The sequence below is a fragment of the Physcomitrium patens genome, chromosome 1 (genome assembly GCF_059467195.1).
Source record: "Physcomitrium patens ecotype Gransden chromosome 1, ASM5946719v1, whole genome shotgun sequence".
Classification (NCBI taxonomy): domain Eukaryota; kingdom Viridiplantae; phylum Streptophyta; class Bryopsida; order Funariales; family Funariaceae; genus Physcomitrium; species Physcomitrium patens.
Window position 1 is genome coordinate 20652893 of NC_143410.1, and position 9094 is coordinate 20661986.

Sequence of the window (9094 nt, forward strand, 5' to 3'; positions counted from 1 at the left end):
TTTGAATCCAAGTTGAGGTGAGAGCCAATTTCGGATCCGAGCTTGAGGTGGGAGCCAATTCCGGATCTAAGACGGAAGATTGAAGAAATTCAGAGGATAAGGTTAGGTGGGATATAGTTTTGGGTGGGGTTTTTTTTTTGAAGGGAAATCGGGGGGAGAAGGATTTTTTTCAAGCTTCTGCAAGGTTACTAGTTTGGTTTTTTTTATTGGAGTTTTTTGAAGATCAAGGGAATTAGAGAGAGGAGCTTCATGCTTCGGGTCGGGGAAAGAAAGACATAGAATTTGGATTTTTCTTCTTCGTAGAGTTTTGGGGAAGACTGAGGTAATCGCTGCTGAAGTCAGTGTTGTAATGGTGAATTGGGATTTTTAAATGAAGTGGATTTGAATACTCTTGACTGTTTTGTGAAATCGAGTTACGTCTGTGATTGAAGGATTAAAAGGGTGTCTATAGGATTGAGTATGCGGAGTGAATGAAATTTATTGGGTTAATCTAACAAGACAGTCAGTGGATACAAGATCGTAAGTACAAAGCAGTATTGAAGGTTAACAGTTTGGGTTGTACGGGGTTCTCTGTAACGTCTAGAGACCTACCGGCTGGGGCAAAAAAAGGACTTCGAGAAGCAGTCAAAGAGCACCCGTATAGATTTACGGTGTATTCTTGCAGTCATTTATAGTCCAGCAGTAAAAACTGATACACTGCTTGACTATCGGCGGATCTCCATACTACCTTCTACAGCCAGACGCCCGGCGCGTTCTCGAGCAGGAAAGCACGTAATACGACATAAGTGGTGAACCCGACGTGAAAGCTTGAGGTGGAAGGTATTGGATTTCGGTTGATTTTATCTTTATTTTTATAGAAAACGAAAATAAAAATTTTGAAGGATTTTTGGGAGAAGTTTCTGGTGGGGAGTCTTCTAAAGGACAAGGTATGCACATGGATCCGTCTATTGCTAGTTTGTTTCAAGCCTTCTCATTGTCAATGCAGCAACAGCAAAGTAATGATCGGAAGGAAGCTTTGGCAACCAAAGCATTGCAAGCAGTGGTCAATAAAATTAATCAATTTGATGGGAGGAATATTTCAAGGTATTTAAGATGTTATGTTCGTGAAATGGAATTAAATCGGGTTTCTGAGAAAAAAATGGTTGCACTATTTGGACTTGCCACGATATCGGAGATAAGGGACCACATTACATCGATTACGGATCGTTGTGGGAATTCATGGGAGGATTTTTTACATGCATTGAAAGACGAATATTTCTTGGAAGATGCTGATCGCGTTACTAAGAAGCTGTTTCTGGGATGGATTGAACGGCCCAATAAGAATTTGCAAGCAACAGAGCTACTAAGGGAATTTGAGAGGCAGTACTCTCAATTATCGAAGGTAGAAAAATTGACATTGGAGTCGAACAAAGTTGATCTATTTCTTCAAGCTGCTGATGGAAAATTGCAAGAGAAATTAGAACCCGTTCTTGAAGACAAAGAAGAAGATGAAGGATTGACGATGAAGTGGAAGAACATTGAAGATGCGGTGGGATTGCTTACAAAAAAAGAAAAGAAGAAGGATAGGAGCAATATTCAGAAAACAGTACAAGCACCCAAAGCTCCAGTACGTACAACACCACCGACAATGCCTACAGTTCAACCTTCGACATCCTTGTCAAAGAAAGCAGATATGGGTATGGAAGAAATTATACGAGGAATGCGAGATCTTCAAATCAAATTGACAAGACTTGAAGAAAATACTTCTATAAACAATTCGAAGAATGTTTCAAAACAAGGATATGTACAAAGATGCATTTGGTGTGATGATGCTTCACACACTAGAAAAGATTGCAATGAATTTAATAATATGATACGGCAGGGAATTATTTGCTGGAAAGATGGAAAGATAGCATTGAAAGATAGGGAGGATCTTCTTCAAACCAATTTTGGCAAGGGAGAAATGAGAGCATTGGTTCAAGATTACCTAAAAGAGCATGAAACAGTAGTGCGAGAAAGTGCAAGTTATGGTGTTAGAGTAGATGATGCAATTGGGGGAAGTACGGAAACTAGTGAGTTTTGGGCTTCTGCCGTTTCTACAATGCAAGAAGGGAAATTGCCTCAAGAAGCGTTATTGAGAACTGCAGCTACAATACGAGGTAGAACAGGTTGGGAGGATCCTGTTGAGTCTCTTTCAGTTCATGCATATATTGCTAAAAGCCAACATGAAGCTTTGATGGAAGAAAAAAGACGAGGAAATTTTGATGATACTAGAGAAGGAAATTCTTTTAAGAGGCAAACTCGAGGAGACAAGGCTCGGGAGGCAACTTCACAAGAATTGCCTGTAAAGGATACCTCAGCATCATTGGGAGAAAAAACAACAGAGACAAAAGATAAGGGCAAATCAATTGCTTATAAGCTACTTTCTGACATTGAAGCGGCAACAAATTTGAAAGGAGTGTTGGAAGAACGTATATTAAACGCTAAGGTGGAATTCACATTGAAAGAAGTCTTGGGAATTACAAAGAAGGAGTTTCATGATGTTATCATTGACAGCATTAAGCGAAAGAGGCAATTAATGAGCGAAACTGGAATGAGTCATGCTATTGATGCAAGAATATGTAGAGATGAAGAAGAGGTTGATATTGGTTACAAGCAACCAACAAATGAAAAGAATGGGTATAATCAACGAGTACGTTTCGAAGATTTTAGTGACAAGGGAATGGAAACTTTGAGCCATTATACTCGAAAGCATTGGGCAAGGGCAACTAATGAGGTATTGGTGAAAGTAGGAGATATAGATGAACCAATTGTTGCTTTAGCCGACCATGGTTCTGAAATAAATCTCATGTCTAAAGATCTTTATAAGAAGCAAAAATGGCCAATTGATATGGAACATGGATGGGCAATACGAGCAGCTAATAACACATGAGGCGAATTATATGGAGCTTGTCCAGATGTCAAAATTCGGATTGGGGATGTTGCGACGGAGCAACATTTCTTCGTTCAAGATACAACGTCTTATCCATTGATTTTAGGACAACCTTATATCACGGCAACACAGATGGAAACAAAGGTACTTGACGATGGTTCTGCTTATGCAAGGGTACGGAGCGAAGATGGGAGGAAAGCTGTACAATTTCTAACAGTACCTCCTAACCATGAACGGAATCGAGATAGGTTGAGGGAGAAACCATTGCCAAAGATTGTTAAAGGATTTAAGGATTTTGGGGAGGTACCACTGTAAAGGGAGATTATGGAGGTACAAAAGAGGAGGTACTCTCGCGAGATGAAGGTGCCTTTGATGCGAGTTTTATTGGTATATTGGAGAATGGAAATATTATGTATAAGAAAGTTGATGATTTTAAAAGAAAAGAAAGAAAAAGATTATATGATATTGAAGGACAGTTACGCAAGATAGGTACATTGCAAGATGATGAGAGGATTTTGGGTGTTTATGAAGAAAATGGGCTGGAAGATTCATTGGAATTGATTACATCTATTGGGTTAGGGGATAATGATAAGATTGTTGAGATTCATTCGAGAGAGGTTTATACCATGCTTGAATCTTTTCAAGCACCAGAAGTCACAGTAGAGACGAGATATAAAACGGCAGATAAGAAGGTAAAGCCTGTTGCCGAACCATTACCAAAAGATTCTAAAGAACAAATGGGAGAAGCATCAAAAGAAGCAAGTTTAAGAGATCCAATGAGTATTGGACATCAGTTTACTGAAGAGACTTTTGAGGAATTGAAGATTGGTTCTGATGGTTCTTTATTGCTGGAGGAAATTACTTGCTTCAAAAAGATGTTGGCTAAACAAGGTAGATCGTTTGCCTTCGAATCTCATGAAATTGGGTGTGTGGATCCAAATATTATAACACCTATGGTTATCTTCACTGTACCGCATGTACCTTGGAATCTAAGACCGATTCCAGTACCGAGGGCACATTTACCTAAATTGGTCGAACTATTGAAAGAAAAGATAAAGATGAAAATATTAGAACCTTCATTTGCGCCGTATTCTAGTCGATGGTTTACGGTACCTAAGAAGAATGGATCACTACGGTTTATTCAAGATATGCAGCCGGTGAATGCTGTAACTATCAGGAATGCAGGAATTGGACCTATTGTGGATGAATTTCTTGAGGCGTTTGCTGGAAGGGCGATCTATTCAATGGGTGATTTGTATTCAGGTTATGATCAATTTCAACTTGCCGAAGGAAGTAGAGATATGACAACGATGAGGACACCGCTTGGATTGGTTAGAATGTGCACTCTTCCTCAAGGCGCGACCAACTCAGTTGCGCATATGATGAATGGGATGAATAAGGTATTGAGAGATTTTATCTCGGAAAAGACTATGCCTTTTCAGGATGATGTTCTTATAAATGGGTGTAGAGAAGGAGACAAGGATGAAACTTTAGATACGAGGGGGTGTCGCAGATATGTTGTTGATCATATACAAGATTGTGAAAAGATTTTAACTCGGCTTGGAGAAGTTTATCTTACATTATCGGGTATGAAGTCCGTATTTGGAGTGCGAGAGGTTGTAATTGTTGGACATTTATGCGGATCTTACGGAAGAAAACTAGATCCGACTAAAGTTGATGCAATTGGAAGGATGAAAGAGGATTGTGGTTCTTTAACAGAGGTTCGCAGGTTTTTGGGTGCATGTGTATTTTATCGAATCTGGATTCTTCATTTTGCTCACATAGCGGATCCATTATATGAACTGTTACGCAAGGGTTACCGATTTGAATGGAAAGAAAGACATATTCAGGCAATGCAAAGATTGAAGAAATTATTGATGTCACCTCCAATATTGAGGAAGGTCGATTATAAGTGCAATAGACCAGTGATTCTTACTGTAGACGCTAGTCCAATTGCCGTTGGATGGGCGGTGGGTCAAGATGATTCGAATGGGAGTAGATTTGCAGTTCGATTTGGGGCTAAAGTTTTATGTATTCGTCAGCGTGCATATTCGCAAGTCAAAAGAGAACTTTGGGGAGTCGTTTCGGCTATGAAAGCTGAAAAGGACTATTTGATTGGGGCAGTAGTAGTAATTGAAACAGATTGCTTGCCATTGCTTGGAATGATTATTAACTGTTCAACGCCAGATATTGTAATGTTGAGATGGATTGCTTATATTAAGTCACTAAATCCAGAATTTAAGCATATCACTGGAAAGGACAATTTAGTAGCAGACATGCTATCTCGAGCAAGATACGAGAAGGAGGACGAAATGGTTGAAGACATTGATGACGTCGGATTGAAATTCTATTCAATATCAAATCTCAACAAAGAAGACAAGCTATTTCTTGAAGAAGCTTATGAAGGAGAATTATTGGATATTGGTCATTATTTGAATACCTTGTCTAAGCAGGGGAATTGGTCTACAGAAAAATTCAAACAAATAAGAAAAAAAAGCATATGGATTTTTACTTCGAGATGGATTCTTATAGAAGAGACCGAAGAAAGAAATTGGGATGCCACAACGAGTGATAGGCAAAAGGGAAGAAAAACTAAAATTATTAAAGGAGTTTCATGATAGTTTATGGGGAGGGCATAGAGGAATCTGGGCTACTTTTGCTAAACTCAAGGAACGATATTGGTGGAAAAATATGTATCGAGATGTGCTCTCATTTGTAGAGTCATGTGAAATCTGTCAATCGTATTCTAATATCCGACATCGAGATGGTCTTCATCCTACGTATCCTTTGGCTATTCATTTTAAATGGGTTGTTGATTTGGTTATTATGCCAGTTGGGTTATAGCAGATGAGATATTTGGTTTTAGCTCATGAAGATTTATCAAATCAAGTAGAAGGAAGAGCATTGAGGACAAAATCTACAGAGGGGATTTGTAGGTTTTTGCTTGAAGATGTCATTTGCCGTTACGGGTGCGTATGAAAAATCACTGCAGATCGTGGAGAATTAAATGCACAAGAAGCTCGTAAGTTCTTTGAAAAATGTGGAGTTAAACTATCACTGACTACTGCTTATAATCCGGAAGGGAATGCGAAAAGCGAACGCGGTCATCCGCCGATTGTGAAAGCATTGGTTAAAGCTTGTAATGGGAAGGTTAAAGAGTGGCCACGGCTTTTGTCATTTGCATTATAGGCTGATCGAACAACACATAGTTCGGTGACAAGATATATGCCAGTAGAACTTATGACAGGTCAAAAACCAATTATGCCGATTGAAGAAAAGGTACTTACTTGGAGTATGCTACCATGGGAAGATGGATTGACAAGAGAAGAACTTCTGGCTATTAGGATTCGACAATTGGAGCAAAGAACGGAAGATGTGCAGATAGCATTGGAAAGATTAAAAAGAGCAAGGTTACAAAACAAGGCGCGATTCGATAAGCAACATCGATTGAGACCAAAAGCAATTGAGGAAGGTGACTGGGTACTTGTTTATGACAATAGTCTGGATAATCAACATAGTACTTTGCGGAAATTTTCAAAACGTTGGTTTGGACCATATGTTGTAACAACTGTTCATGATAATGCGACTTACTCATTACGGGAGTTAGATGGTACAAAATTGAAAATACCAATTGCAGGGAAGAGAGTAAAAATATTTAAACGAAGACACGCAGAGATGAATATGGAAGACCTTAATGAAAGTACAGAGATTCCGCAGCAAGAAGATGAAAGTGATATGGATAATGAAGGTGACGAAGACGAACTGGACAAAGACGTAGGGGATATATTCTGAATCAAACAGCAATTGGATAAATTGGTGCATACCAGAGGATGCACAGGTTCAGAGGGGGTGGATGTCGTGTTGTGACACGAATATACAGTGAAAATAAAAAGAAAGGGGAATTTTATTAATATTCAGTTACCTTGAATATTGGGAGCATCGATCAACTCGAGTACAAATACTGAGTGGTCAGGTTCAGTCACTCCGTTACAGTCAGCCGGGGCATACTGAAATGCTCCATTCGATTCCAATAACGGGAGTCAGCATGAAGAGAGGACCAATTTGACCCAATTACGGGAACATCCAGGTTACTACGGGCATTTTTCCCAATATAGGACCTGAATTGGTCGAGCGACTCAATGTGGTCCCGATTACGGGGTTCGATTCTGTTTCAGGCTGTCCTGTTCTCTGTGCTGTCTCACGGAACGTTGTTTTCGGTAAATGGATTTCTTAAAGGTAAAAACGGAGGAGAAAGCTTGGCGGCGAGAGCCAATTTCGAATCCAAGTTGAGGTGAGAGCCAATTTCGGATCCAAGCTTGAGGTGGGAGCCAATTCCGGATCTAAGACGGAAGATTGAAGAAATTCAGAGGATAAGGTTAGGTGGGATATAGTTTTGGGTGGGGTTTTTTTTTTAAGGGAAATCGGGGGGGGAAGGATTTTTTTCAAGCTTCTGCAAGGTTACTAGTTTGGTTTTTTTTATTGGAGTTTTTTGAAGATCAAGGGAATTAGAGAGAGGAGCTTCATGCTTCGGGTCGGGGAAGGAAAGACATAGAATTTGGATTTTTCTTCTTCGTAGAGTTTTGGGGAAGACTGAGGTAATCGCTGCTGAAGTCAGTGTTGTAATGGTGAATTGGGATTTTTAAATGAAGTGGATTTGAATACTCTTGACTGTTTTGTGAAATCGAGTTACGTCTGTGATTGAAGGATTAAAAGGGTGTCTATAGGATTGAGTATGCGGAGTGAATGAAATTTATTGGGTTAATCTAACAAGACAGTCAGTGGATACAAGATCGTAAGTACAAAGCAGTATTGAAGGTTAACAGTTTGGGTTGTACGGGGTTCTCTGTAACGTCTAGAGACCTACCGGCTGGGGCAAAAAAAAGGACTTCGAGAAGCAGTCGAAGAGCACCCGTATAGATTTACGAAGTATTCTTGCAGTCGTTTATATTCCAGCAGTAAAAACTGATACACTGCTTGACTATCGGCGGATCTCCATACTACCTTCTACAGCCAGACGCCCGGCGCGTTCTCGAGCAGGAAAGCACGTAATATGACAACGGGCTTAGCAAAAATTCAAAACATGTGTTGACATAAAATATTCAAGATTCTTGTGATCTGTATATACTGTGACTGGGCTAGAAGCACCTTCTAGATAATGGCACCATTCTTTAAATGAATCCACGATTGCAAGAAGTTCTTTGTCATGGATCTCGTAGTTGATCTTGGCTGTTGAAAATTTTTTGGAATGAAAAGCTATTGGATGAAATTTATTATCTATTCCCATTTATGACAATACTGCACTCAAAGCAAAATCTGATGGATCTGTTTCCATAAAAAATGGCTTAGAAAAATCGATGCGATATAAGATTAATGCAGAAACAAAGGCTGTCTTCAAAGCTTCAAATGCTACTTCTACTTCTTGATTTCATTGAAGTTTATTTTTGTAAGTCAAATGTGTAAGTGGAGCTGCAACTTGAGAGAGGCCTTTGATAAAGATCCGATATTAGTTGACAAATCCCAAAAAGTATTAGACATCTCTTATCATTTTTAAGATCTTTTAATCCATAATAGTTTGAACTTTCTTAGGATCCATCATAAGTCCATCATTTGAAATGATGTATCCTAAGAAGTCGACTTGAGTAGTGTGAAATACACACTTTTCTATCTTGGCATAGAGTCCTGCATCTCTTAGTTTTTGTAATACTTGGCGAATATGAAGTTCATATTCTTCTAGATTCTTAAAATAGATTAACATGTCGTCTAGGTAACAGATAACAAAATCATCTAAAAACTCCCAAAAGACATCATTTATTAGATGTTGGAATGCTGCTGGTGCATTTGTAAGTCCAAAAGGCATGACGTTATATTCGAAATGTCCATACCTTGTTCAAAACGCAGTCTTCCATTCATCTCCTTCTTTGATGTGTACCAAATTATATGCTCTCCATAGATCTATTTTTTTATAGATCTTAGCTTGATTCAATTGATTGAAAAGTCCAGATATCAAAGATAATAGGTACCTATTTTTGATAGTGATTTTGTTGAGTCCTCGATAATCAACACACATCGACAATGATCTATCTTTTTTCTTCACAAATAAAATTTGAGCTCTTGTTGGAGATTTGGAATGGCGTATGAAGTTCTTGGCCAAATTCTCTTTAATATATTTCTTGAGTTCAGCCA